We start from the raw sequence: 14,169 nt of genomic DNA on the forward strand, positions 1-14,169 counted from the left end.
TCTAAATAAGTCAAATATATTCAGCCTTTTTAATACATAAAAAATTTGTATTTAAATATATTTATATTTCACCATCACAAGAACTGTTGTGTTCAGGTAGGAGAGCTCTAGGATTCAGGCAGCTTTCCTCCATGCTAGCTCATGCATGGATTCACAGTCGCATCACAGGAGCCCCGGGACCCTCCACCTCACTGCACCACAGGGGAGGGGAGCCCCTCCAGGAGTTCACCCTCTACAAGGCCAGGGACACCTCCAGGATATAAGCTCAGACTTTGTTCGTGGAACAGCATCTCACTTACCTATCAGACATGAGAAATGATATGCACCCCACGTGTACTTTCTCCTCATTTGAATGCCAATATGCCCATGTATTTTGATGGCAATCTTTCTAAAATGTTTTATAATTTTCCCTGTCTTCTTAGGGGCACTTAGAATATAATTGAATATTTCTTCATCAAAATTCAAGTCTAATTAGCATGGTGTTGCAGTCAGAGGCTACATAGGAATATTGAAATTTTTGTCCCTGTGCTAAACATACCCAGGCTGCTGTTAGTCACTTTTCTAACACTCAGCCATGCGGTTTTGACTCCAGGGTCAATCACTTCTTCGCCACCACTGCCAGTACACTACTAGTTACGTTACTCTCTCACGGGCGCTAGCTGGCTAAGCAAAACACCTTCTGAATCATCATTTCAACTCATAGCATGGCTATCACTTAGAGTCTTCTAAGGCCCAGGCAGTACTGTCAAAGCACTTGACATACCCTATGTTACCTCATCCTCATAATCACTGTCCCAGAATGGACAATTGTATCCCATTTTAGATGTGGAAATCCCGCGATGGGATGTTTAAAAATGCATCTAAAGTCAAGCAGGAAAACAGGCAGTGATAAGGTCCAACTTACTAAGCCTTCTCATCTCACAGCATCAAGTCGATTGCACCCAGAAGTCTGTCTGTCAATAATAAGGTTGGCTTCTGTGTTGAATTCACTCATTCATTTGTCAAACATTGCTCTCAAGCTGACATGGTTCTGGGTGGATGAGGTAGCTACAAGACTGACCTCTGAAACAGTCACTTCTTCCAGGAGCTCCCCACCTAGATACAGAAGCAAAACTAAACACACACAAGTTCTATACTTAACTACGCACGAGCTTGCTAAGGCTGCCACACAAAGTGCCACCAACTTGGTGGCTTAAGGAGCAGGAACGAATCATCTGAAAGTTCTGGAGGCTGGAAGGTCAAGATGACAGTGTCAGCAGGGGCTAGTCCCTTCTGGAGGCTGGGCACGGGTTATCAGTTCCTTACCTCTCTCCTAGCTTCCAGCGGTTTTCCAGCGAGCTTTCACATTCCTGGGCTGCAGCTGCATCTCTTCCATTTCTCCCTCCGGATCACAGGGCATTCTGCGTGTGTGTGTGTGTGTGTACACCTGTAAGGAAGGCTCCCCGTGCTGCCTTCCTCCATGAGAAAGAGCATTCTAGGCTCTCAGGGTGGCCTCTGGGATAGGTGTCTCCCCACGCCCCTCCCGCAGTAAACACCTTAAGCCGAATCTGGTGGGGAGGGTGATTTTAAGGCTAACACAGCTATTGCTTCTTGGCCTTTTGGCTAAGATCAAGTGTGAAGCTTAACACAGCTGCAGCGTGTGGAACACAGGGGCACACCTTGGGCTGTTTTAACCAGGAGCCAGTTACACTTGTTTCCTCACGTACTGCTTATCGCTGTGCACTCCAGCTAGGCGTACCACATCGTAGGACCCACTGGCCACCATCAGTCACCTCTGGGAGTAAAGGTAAACGCCTCTTTCACCCGGACTTGGAGGGGTTTCTGTGGAATTAATGAATATTCTGCATGAGCTCTCTTGAATTCTGGGCTTCTGTGACAAGGCAGTGCCCAAATTTCCTCTTTCCGTAAGAACGCAGTCAGAGTGGAAGAAGGCGCACCCAAGGGTGGCATCTTAACTGGAGCATCTGCAAAGACCCCATTTCCAGAGAAGGTCACATGGACAGGTGCTGGGGCTTAGAACACCACCATCTTTTGCAGGGATACCATTCAGCCAAGGCAGTAGTGAGGGGGGATGTCAGAGCTATGAGCCTTCTGACATGTGAAACCCCCATGTCTTACTCCCTCCCTTTGGACACCACAGTCCCAGACACCCAACACGTCTTTAACAAACCTACTGATGATGCAATAACAAGGGGAGATCACAACTGGAAGAGTCAGAACACAAAGCAGGGCACAAAGGAAGCCAAATTGGGCCTTGGGATATTTGGGTTAGTCCTCATCATGATATCAAAGTAATTGAATGAATAGCCAATAACAAAAATCTGAGAGAAGTTACATACCCATTGCATCCCTGATTATCACTGTCTCTTAAAAAAAACTCCCTCCCACATGGCATCAATCACTTGTGAAGTAGATTTGGGCAGAGCATGCCATGAACCATCACTGCCCACAACTCCATGGCCTAAAGCAAGTGTCCAGTGCCTTTTTTTAACTGCAGAGAGAGTGCCTAAAGCTGGTTTTACTCCCCTAAATGCCCACAACAGCCAGGGCTAGGGCAGGCCGCTGCTGGGAACTGGGAACTCCATCCAGGTCTTCTGCGTGTGTGGCAAAGACCCAACTACCTGAGCCAACATCTGCTGCTTCCCGGAGTATGAATTTGGAGGAGGCTAGAATCAGATGTGGAGCCAGAACTTGAACCCAGGCACTGCAAGGTGGGATGTAGACAAGAAGCACCTCAGGCACTATGCCAAATGCCTGCCTCTCCCAAGCCACGTACACAAAGCTTTTGCTATGGTTTTGTGGACACCTAGACTGCTTCATTTTCTATATTGTATGCCTGACAACCACAGATATTTTCACTTGCAACCCCCTGTGCTGTGAAAATAATAGTAATGAATTCCTGAGTACTTAGATTGCCAGGCACTTTTCTCAGCATTTTACATATATAAATTCATTTACTCCTCAAAATAAGGCTAAAAAGTAGGGGATGTTACTTTCCTTTTTAACCAGTGAGGGAACTGAGGCACCAAGAGGTAAATAAATTAATATTATTCTGAAAGTCACACAGCTAATGAGCAACAGAACTGGAATTAAAAACCAAGCATTCAAGCCTTAGGACCTGTGCTCTTCAATATGATACTAGAAGCTTGGAGGGTAAGTTCCCTAGAGAGCAGAAAAAGGTTGGCAAATGTAGTCTAGGCTTAGAGACAAAAATGTAGATGTTATTCCACACGTGACTTCAGTACACCAGTATAATGTTAAGCTGCCCTGGAGAGCAGCAGAAGTAGAAAGTGTGGCTTCCGCTCTAGAGAGGTTTACCATTTATAAATAATGGCTGACATTTGTCAAGCATTTGCCTGTTCCCCAACTCTGTTATTATTGCTGTTTTGCAGATGAGAACAATTGAGATTCAAGAAGAAAGTGTTCAAAGGTCATACTGAAAATGCAAGGTAGAGCTGAGGTTTGAGTATGACTCTATCTCCCAAGAAGGTAGGCTTATCTGTGTCAGGTAGGAAGGTAGCACTCATTCAGACACGGGGCCAGATAAGAACACAAGACCACTCCATCCACCGCTGCTCCAAGATATGGGAGCTCCTAGACCTTAGGAGTTAAACTTGACCCCTGTTTCCATCGGGCCCATCTTTGGCTCCCTTGGTTCCAACTGGAAAATAAAGCAGACCTTGGGCTTCAGCCTGTGTCTCCTGCCAGTGCAACCCCTCATGACTAGGGGCCTAGGTTTCCCAGCAACAGTCTTCCAACAGAAATCTATCTTCTCCACTCCCCCAGGATAGGGAGCAAATGCCAGGGGCTTCTGACCTCCTGAGCTTGAGCTGGCCCTGGAACCCTCATCCAGGCTGCTCAACCCTCACAACCATCCTATCTATCTCCTAAAGAGACATGCTGTTTCTGGGTGACTTCACCTCTTCTGGGCATCCTGACCTCATCTTAGCTGCAGTAATAATATTACAGCAAACTGATAGGGAACACTGAACGTTTCAGACATGTGGTCCCCAAATGATCCAAATATGATGGCCATCTGGCCCCAGTGGTGGCCTCTGATATGTCTGTCCCAAGAAATTGAAATGAAAACTTTGAGATTCAGACACAGTTGGGGACAGATCAGATCAAACACTGACAGGCGGAATTCAGCTGTGGAGTTAAGGGCAAAGCACTAATGCCAGGGTCAGGAACCCTGCTGCTGCCATGGCCTGGGGTAGCCTGATTCTCACCTTTCCTGTGGCCTACCTGTCCAGATTTTACTTGGATTCCAGTAAGTCCATTCTTCCTCACTTAAGCTAACTCCAGGGGACTTCTGATCCTAGGAAATAAATGATCTCCAAGATTTGATTTTGCGTGAAAAAAATAAAATGTACTTATTTTGTAAAAGCATGACCAACGTTCTTGCCTGGGCTCCAGATCATGCAAGGCGTGTGACAGATGCCCCACCAGGTGGGTATGGAGGTCCTGCGTCCCATCTGGCCCTGGGCCAGGACTTGTTGCTGAGGCTAAGGAAGCAACAGACAGGAGGAGGCAGCAGGCCTGTCCCATCCTAGCACGGAAGGAAGCATTAGAGATGACAGCAGAAAGCATGGCTTAGATCAGAAAGGGCAGGAAGGAAAAGGCACCGACAGCAGTTCAGTGCTTGCTCCAGGCTTGCTGCCTTTTTTCTGGCTGCCATAAAGACAGGCTGGCGGCTCCTGGGCCAGGTCTTCTCCGGGAACATGGAGAGAGAATAAATGCACTGGCAAACTGGCTCTCACCTTTGCCAAGCCAATACACTGCAGTGCATGGGCAAGCTGAGCTCACCCAGACAGTTAACACTATTGAAAAACTGTAGAAGACAAGAAAACCACTTTGTTATAGGAGGCGTAGGAGCCAAAACAGAGCAACTTTTGAAAATTTTACATTTCAGTCTGCCATGTGTGTGCCTACATCCTGCCACTTACTGTGTGTCCTTGAACAAGTTACTTCACTTCTTTAAGCTTTAATTTCTTCATCTATTAAGGAAAGGGCAGTAATATCTACAACATATGGTCACGGCCAGGCTCAGATGACCTAACGTGTCATGCCTGGCACACAGGGAGCATGCATATGCAGGAGCTATTTTTTTTTTATTAAGTTGGCTTTTCTGTCTCCTCCAATTGTCCATGATGCCACAAAGAATGAAGGACAAAGTATTGAGGGTGGCCCTGGGCCCTGCCGTCATGAAAAAGTAGGAGGCCAACAAGATGGTAAGTTTCATTTGAGTAAAGGTTTAAGAATTTGGGCCTTGGACAGGACATCTGGCCCCAAAAGGACCTCCCTTGTTGCGTCAAATGGTCTCACTACATCTGGCTGCAGCAGCAAAGGGCTGTACAGTTCAAGCAGCTGAACGCACCTCCTCCATTGCACTCAGACCCTGGACTGCCAAACAGTACAGACCAGAAACAAAGCAAGAAGGCAGCAAACAGAGACCACTTGCCTGGGCCAGGAAGAAAGCATCTGGCAAAGGGGATGTCCCCAGTAAGAGACCACTTGTCCTTCAAGCAGGGATCAATACTGTCACTGGGGGGTGGCACTGTGGCACAGTGGGTTAATCCTCTTGCCTACAGTGCCAGCATCCCATACGGGTGCTGGTTCTAATCCCAGCAGCTCCTCTTCCAATCCAGCTCTCTGCTATGGCTTGGGAAAGCAGTGGAAGATGGCCCAGGTGCTTGGGCCACTGCACCCACATGGGAGACCCGGAGGAGTATCCTGGCTCCTGGCTTTGGATCGGCGCAGCTCTGGCCACTGAGGCCATTTGGGGAGTGAACCACTGGAAGAAAGACCTTTCTCTCTGTGTCCTCTCTTTCTCACTGTAACTCTACCTCTCAAATAAATAAATAATCTTTAAAAAAAATACTGACTGTGCACTTACTCCTCAAGTAGGATCTCTGTCTTTAATGTGTTGTTCAATGTAAATTAATGCTATAACTAGTACTCAAACAGTATTTTACACTTCATGTTCTGTGTGGGTGCAAACTGTTGGAATCTTTAATTAATATATACTAAATTGATCTTCTGTATATAAAGAGAATTGAAAATGAATCTTGATGTCAATGGAAGGGGAGAGGGAGCAGGAGTTGGGAGGGTTGTGGGCAGGAGGGAAGTTATTGGGGGGGGGGGGGAAGCCATTGTAATCCATAAGCTGTACTTTGGAAATTTATATTTACTAAATAAAAGTTAAAAAAAAAAAAAAGAAAAAAATACTGTCACTGCCTTGGTGGAGAGTAAGAAGGTTGGTGGTAACTGGTGGTAACTGCACACAAAGTGAATCCCATCAAACTGGCCATCTTCCTGCCTACCCTATGTGGAAGGCCAGGCCAGGACGCCTGGTCTAAGAGCTGCACTACCATTGCCTCCAAGCAAGTGAACTTGGAAGACAAAGGCACTCTTGCTAAGCCGATGGAAACCATTGGGATCAACCACAGTAACAGACAGGACAAGATCTGCCATCACTGGGGAGGGAGGCAGCATCCTGGATCCAAAATCTGTGGTTTGCACTGCCAAGCTGCAGAAGGCAAAAGGTCAAGAACTCAGCACGAAGCAGGGATAAATGAACACTGCTGACTTTCCTGCATATAAAAATAAAAAAATATTAAGTTGGACATAGCAAGTCCCACCGGGTCCTACCACAAGACCCCTCCCAGCTTGCTAGAGTTCTACTAGAATGTAGCAGAGCCTCCACTCTGAAAACAGGACCCCCTGGTGTTCATCTGCTGCTATTCCTATTCATTCCCAGGAGGTGGAGACAAGGAAGCAGTGGGAATGGGCCAGGGTGCACGTGAGCCCCACGCTTCCTTCACCTCCACTGCCCTATCCCCACACCCTGGCCAGATCAGTCCGGGTGCCAAAGACAGAGGCCACACTCGCTCCACCAAGAATAGCTTGAACTAGAGTCCCACAGTAATTCACATCTCATCAACTCAGAGTTGATATTTTAAAGAGCCAATATTTAAAAATTGGATTTTATATTTTAAAAAGTTCAGATTACTGGTACCTCTGAAGAAGTCAGAAATCAGGCCACCCTGGGCCCTTCCTCCTCCGTGCCCACCGTAGACTGGCACTCAGCAGTAGCTGCCTCTTCCCATTGAAGCTCGGAGCTTCAGTTCACCACAGTCCCAACCATTCCACGTTGCTCATCCTGGGCTCGCTTCCTTCATTTACATTGCTTGCCTGGCCCTGGGTATCTGCAGCATTTGGTCTAGAGTTACACGAACTCCTCATTCTCCACTGCCAAACCTCCCACCTCCACTTTATTTGGGAAAGACAGAGACAGAGAGAGATCCTGTTGGTTCACTCTCCAAATGTCCCCAAGAGCCAGGGCTGGACCAGGCTGAAGCTAGGGGCCCGGAACTTAATGCAGATCTCCCTTGTGGGTGCAGGGCCACAGCTACTTGGTCTAACACCTGTTACCTCCCAGGGTGCACATAACAGGAAGCTGCAATCAGGAGCAGAGTCAGCACTGGAACCCAGCCTCTGATGTGGGATGTGGGAGTCCCGAGTGGCATCTTAACCAGGACCCCACATGCCAGCCCCAGCCCTTTCTTTTGCAAGAAGACCATCATCGTGAGTCCACGGGGCTTCCTAGGGTCCCAGTGAAGTCCTTAGAACCAGGCCACAAGGAGCGGCCAGGACAGTTCCGCCCTTCTTTCTTCACCAAAGAGAAAGAGCACTGAACTGGGAGTCTGGTTCCTGCAGTGAGCAGATCCATGTCCCCGGGTCACCTTTTTGGACTTGAGGCTCCACCTGTGAGGGTTCAGAGGCTCACTTTGGGGCTAACTTGTCCCAAGGCAGCATCAGCCACTCCCTGGTTCAGTCGGGAACAGAGCACAGGACAACTCCACAGCCCCGGTCCTTGGCCAGAGCTGGTGTTGAGCCGATTTCTGATTAAGAGACAGGCCTGGTTGACGATGTGCAGGCCTCGGAAGCCCCAGCATTAAGAGGGAGAGAAGTTAGAAATCTTTGTTTCTTCTTCCATGGACGGTTCATTTTCACCCAAACTGATGCGACCATGGTGGCCCGGCTGGGGCCTGGCAAGCCATAAAACTTGCAGGAGAGGGAACCCATTAAGGGCAGGAAGGATAGAGATGGTGGAGAGAGAGGCGCCTTGCTGGATAGCTGCATGGTTCTGGGCCAGAAACACAGTAAATCCATCACGGGAGATTAAACACGTTTAAGAGGTCATCCATTTGCACGGTGGCTGATTCTGGTGCCACCCAAGCTCCCGGAGGCCTGCCCAGCCCGGCTATCCCATCGCAGCCCGTGAGCATGCACTCTGACTGCTCTCTCCACCAGCCCCGTCTGCTTCTTGAGGAGCCCTGGTTCTGAAAGCCATTTTCTGAGATTGCATCTAATGTACCATGTTGCACTGCAATAACTCTGCTTGCATTTCACCCAGCAAGAGAACAGACCCGAGACGCTGGGAGAAAGCAGCCATGATCAGGTGGTCTTAACAGGAGAGCAATGGGTTAGCAGGGCTTTAACCCAGACTTACCACTGAAAGCTTGAGAGAGAGAGAGAGGCAGAGACAGGGACAGAGAGTGAGACAGACAGAAACAGAAAGAGAAAAAGAGCAGAGAGAGAGCAACCCCAGGGCAGTGGGTTTTCGAGCCTTGCTCTGGAGCTCTGAGACCGAACCCCAAGACAGGTTCCATGAAAGCAAGTGCCTGAACCACGGCCTCCCCCATCCACCATACCCACACAGCAGCCCTGGAGTGGTACTGGCCCTGAAGCTGGCCCCTCAGGAGCACAGCCTCTGTGAGAGCTGCCCTGGGGTGACATCAGGGGGACTCGTGTGCTTTTTCCAGAACAAAGCCCCCAACCTTTCAGGAAATGAGGGCTCCCCTCACCCAGAGGCTGCAGACCATGTAGTCCCCTAGCAGAGAGACACCCGGGTGAGCCACACTCTCATGGGTGGACATTTGTCCTCCTCTGACCCTGAGTTCTGGAACTTTCTTTGGGAGGGTGAAGTGGAAGGGAGCAAATCTCTCCCCACAACTGCTAGCGAGGGCCCCTGCACTTGACCCCTGCAATCCACCCGCCTCGCTACAGACAGAGTTCTCTGAGAAACTCGAACACAAGAACCCCATCTGCTGAAACCGCTTCAGTGACGTCCCATTTTTTAGAACAAGAGCTAAATCCTTAACAGGGCTTAAGAGGTGGCCATGTGTTCTGTCAGCCAAACCGAGACATTCTGAGAGCGCAGGGTGGCGTTATCCCTGCTCTGCTGAGGAACGAGGAGCGAGCCGAGGCTGGCCCTGCGCACTGAGATGCATGCTCACCCCCAGCTCCTGCCCAGCATGCTCTGGGCCCTCCCTCTCCACTCAGAAGGCCCCATTCCTCTCTCCAGCTCTGCCCCAGTTGCTTTCCTGCTTTACTCCTCATTCCAGCCAGTCTGGCCTGCTCCTGCTCCCCACAGCTCCTCATGGTCTTTCCTCCCACATGGCCTTGGCACATGCTAGTCCCTCTGCCTGGAACTCCTGTGGCCATTGCCCTTAACCAGGCAACTCCCATTTATCACTCCACACTTTGCAGAGAGGCTTCCCCAACCTCCTCTCTGACCCTCGGGCAGCTCCAGTGAGACCCTTCGTTGGATGTTCCCGAAGAAGCGTGCTCCTTTCCTTTAGGCCCTACATCACTGGTTGTGGTCCTTTACCTACCTGGGCAATGGCCTCTTTGCTGCCTGTTTCCCTCCCCAGACTGTGACCTCTGGGAAGGCAGGGATTGGGTCTGGATACAGTGGGCGTTCAAAAAGTTCATGACGAATCACTGGCAATAGACCCAGGCCATTCTGGAACATGCAGAGAAACTCACTTTGTGCCCAGCTCCCCAGCTCTGGACGTGGCTCTACCTCAGTCCTTGTGCTGCCACCCACCCCAGAGCACTCTCCCTGGTTCCTCCGTCCCAGCCGGGGCTCCCCGCAGCCCACAGCACCTCCTGTCTCTGCTCTGCCCGGTAACAGCCTCCAGCTATAGCAGCCATGGGTCCCCTACCATGGAAGCTCCAGCCTCGGAGCTGCGGGAGTTGCCAAGTTTGCCCAGGTCTCCACTTGAGTGGTTCCCTATCTTTTCTTCCTCTACTGGAGACATGTACCCTCCCTCTCAGCAGATTAAGGGCACCTAGCAGGGGCTCAGAAGCTGGATTGCATGCAATCAAGTCCTGGCTCAGCTACTCATTAGCTGGGTGGCCTCGAGCAGGTGGCTTTACCTCTCTGTGTCCACATCTGTTAAATCAGGGTGATGTTTGTATCATCCTTGTAGGGCATAAAGTAGGTGACTTCCTGTGTGCCAAGCATTAGAACAGGGCCTGACACAAGTGGCTATGCCATAAATGTGGACGGTTACCCTGAGAACACACCAGCAGTCATCCTCAGGTGGAAAGAGTCTATTTAAATGATTCCCAATTCATTCAAACACACATTTCCTGGGAGATGCCTCTCCCCAGCCTCGGCTGCAAACCGTCATAGAAACAGAAACTACTCGGCCAGCAACCAGACTCTCGTCCATGCAGAGACCTTTCCAATGCCTTCCCTGGCTTTGCTCCTACAGTCCCAGGGAAATCACCACCTCCTGAGACTAGGCAATCTCATCAGGACTTTATTCACTCAACAAACGTCCCACAAGGGTATAAAGCCTGAGACGGTCCCTCAAAGTCAGGGACCATGTCTCTGTCCACCAGTGTCACCCAGTGCTCTGTGTGATCCTGGCACAGAGTGCATTACAAACATTTTAAATTATTCATCTATAGGAGAAGCAGAGAGACAGAGAGAGAGAGAGAGAGATGGAAAGAGAGCTCTCATCTCCACGGGTCCACTCCCCAAATGTCCTCCCAACACTGGGAGCTATAACAACCCAAAACTAGAGCTGAAAATGAAATCCAGGTCTCCCACGTGGGTGGCATGGACACAGTTACTTGAACCAGCACCACTGCCTCTCAGGGTGTGCATTAGCAGGAAGCTGGAGTCAGGAGCCGGAGCTGGGAATCTAACCCAGGCTCTGCAATATGGGAAGCAGGTGTCATGCCCAAGATCTTTTTTTTTTTTTTTTTTTTTTTGACAGGCAGAGTGGACAGTGAGAGAGAGAGAGACAGAGAGAAAGGTCTTCCTTTGCTGTTGGTTCACCCTCCAATGGCCGCCGCGGCTGGCACATTGCAGCCGGCGCACCACGCTGATCTGAAGGCAGGAGCCAGGTGCTTCTCCTGGTCTCCCATGGGGTGCAGGGCCCAAGCACTTGGGCCATCCTCCACTGCACTCCCAGGCCACAGCAGAGAGCTGGCCTGGAAGAGAGGCAACCGGGACAGAATCCGGCGCCCCGACCGGGACTAGAACCCAGTGTGCCGGCGATGCAAGGTGGAGGATTAGCCTATTGAGCTGCAGTGCGCCGGCCTCAAGATCTTAAACTGCTGGGCCAGGCACCCACCCCACCCCCAGTGCACATTTTTAACTACTTCATGCCAGGCAGTGGTCTAGCACAAGAAGATCAGGGCTGACAATCTAGCAGGAGAGACAAACCCTCACGAGGCCACTACATTGCCACTGTATGGCAGTAGAGGATGGAGGAAATGCAGGTTGCTAAGAGGAACATCTAATCCAGATGTGGAGGCCCAGAGAAGGCCCTGGAGGAAAGGAGGTTCAACCTTTAATCCTCAGACATAAAGGACAAGAAGTCGTCCAGAAGTTGTGGGGAACAGGTGCTATGGGCAGATGGAACCGTGTACAAGAAGGCTTGGTGGCAACAGAGAATGGGATATCCAAGGAACTGAAAGGAATCTGGGACCAACAGGATGGGTGGAGATAAGGAAGGAGGTGGGAGGGCACCTGGTGAGAGAGGCCAGCCAACATGGTGCATGGCCTAGGAATCCATGAGAGGTATATGAACTCCCCTTGCCCTGTGGGCGTCACCGTCTGGGACAAGGAACAGGCATGACTCCAGTAATAACTGACCAAGTCAATGCATAATCATGAGGGGGCCACAGCATCTAAAACAGTCCTGCCCAGTGCTTTCTGTGCTGATGCGAATGGCCCATGTGTGCACTGTCACTATAGACACAAGGGCTGGGGCACACTTAGACTGGGAGGAAGGCGACCAAAGGACCAAATGTTTATTTCATTCATTCTTATCAGCTGAGACTCAAAGGTAAACAGCCAGTAGCTACCACATTAGACAATACCAGAACCACATAACAAAGGAAGCTGGACTCAAAGCATTTCTGGGGGAAGTGACACAAGTTAGGACCTCAGTTATGAGAGGCTAAATCCTGCAGGTTACCTATCTCAATACCCCAGTACACAGGAGAAAGAATGAATGCTGGGGCCAGCGCTGTGGCATAGCAGGTAAGCACTGTGGCATAGCAGGTAAAACCACCATCTGCAGTGCCAGCATCCCATATGAGTGCCTGTTCGAGACCTGGCTGCTCCACTTCCATTCCAGTTCTCTGCCATGGCCTGGGAAAGCAGTAGAGGGGGGCCCAAATCATTTGGCCCCTGCACCCACATGGGAGACCCAGAGAAGCTCCTGGCTCCTGGCTTTGGGTCAGCTAAGCTCCAGCCAATGCAGCCATCTGGAGATTGAACCAGAGGATGAAAGATCTCTCTGTCTCTCTCTCTCTTTCTCGTCCTCTCTGTAACTCTGCCTTTCAAATAAATAAATTAATTTTTTAAAAAAAGAATGAATGCTAACCAAGGTACGTAAGATTTGGGTTTTAGCCAAGCTTAGTGAAAACTGTGGCACGTGTTATTCAAGCCCTTGATGGGCTCTGAACCTGAACTTTCCCCATCTGTAAAATGGAAGTGATAGTTCTATGCAACTCACAGAAGTGTTATGAGCATCAAATGAAAGATGATGCACAAAACACTCTGAAAGCTATCAATATGTATAATACCTTTTTCTCACTGCAAAAGAAACAATGCCCATTGTAGGAAAATTAGAAACTGGAGTAAAAGGCAAAACTCAAGTGTGTGTGTGTGTGTGTGTGGTGTGTCTGTGTATGTGTGTAGCATCTCAACTATATATTAAGTCATTTTTTCTTTGAATATGAAGGATCTTCAAAAAGTTAATGGAAAATGTGGTTTTTTATTTGACAGGTAGAGTTATAGACAGTGAGAGAGACAGAGAGAAAAGTCTTCCTTCCGCTGGTTCATTCACCAAATGGCCACTATGGCCAGCACTGCACCAATCTGAAGCCAGGGGCCAGGTGCCTCTTCCTGATCTCCTATGCAGGTGCAGGGGCCCAAGTACTTGGGCCATCCTCCACTGCCCTCCCAGGCCACAGCAGAGAGCTGGACTGCAAGAGGAGCAACTGGGACTAGAACCCAGCGCCCATATGGGATGCTGGCACTACAAGCAGAGGATTAACCAAGTAAGCCACAGCAACAGCCCGGAAAATGTGTATTATTAAAAAAGCATGGATTTCAACATTTTTTGCACCATAATAAATTTCTCTTTTAATTCCTTTTTTTCCATGATCTTTTTGTGTATATGTATGTGTAATTTATTTTTTAATTTTTTTTTTTTGACAGGCAGAGTGGACAGTGAGAGAGAGACAGAGAGAAAGGCCTTCCTTTTGCCGTTGGTTCACCCTCCAATGGCCGCCGCGGTAGCGCGCTGCGGCCGGCGCACCGCGCCGATCCGATGGCAGGAGCCAGGTGCTTCTCCTGGTCTCCCATGGGGTGCAGGGCCCAAGCACTTGGGCCATCCTCCACTGCACTCCCTGGCCACATGTGTAATTTTTAAAATAAATACTAGTGTGCCTGTATGCTGTTTTGTACTTGTGTTTCCCCTTGGAAATGTATCCCCAACCTTCCCCCAAGTCATTAGGTCACGTTGCTACAACGTTTCCAACAGCTGCACAATGCCCTGTAGGATGTTGTCATTTCACCCTCAGAGCCCACAACTTCCTTCAGCAGCAGCTTGAGAGTGAGCAGCGGGGCGTCCCCAGCTATTTCCCCTCCCATGGGTGAGCCCAAGGATGCTGCCAGCACATTCCCACTCCCAGGTGCCCAGGTCCTTCATGCCTTCATGCCCCACACATACCGACTTGTGAGTGAGGAAGTCTCCAGAGGGAGGCACCTGCGCCCACTCTTGTCTATGAACTCTCATCCTGGGGCCCTGCAATTAATCCCAGTCCAGATGGCAGCTTTGCCCGATTCAC

The 14,169-nt window shown here is 49.7% G+C and overlaps 1 pseudogene; it reads left to right on the top strand.

Moving 5' to 3' along the window:
- The first annotated feature begins 5,150 nt into the window (after positions 1-5,150).
- On the top strand, positions 5,151-6,574 carry LOC133775761 (large ribosomal subunit protein eL8-like; annotated as a pseudogene).
- Positions 6,575-14,169: the final 7,595 nt, after the last annotated feature.

Source organism: Lepus europaeus, chromosome 17 (genome assembly GCF_033115175.1).
Source record: "Lepus europaeus isolate LE1 chromosome 17, mLepTim1.pri, whole genome shotgun sequence".
Classification (NCBI taxonomy): domain Eukaryota; kingdom Metazoa; phylum Chordata; class Mammalia; order Lagomorpha; family Leporidae; genus Lepus; species Lepus europaeus.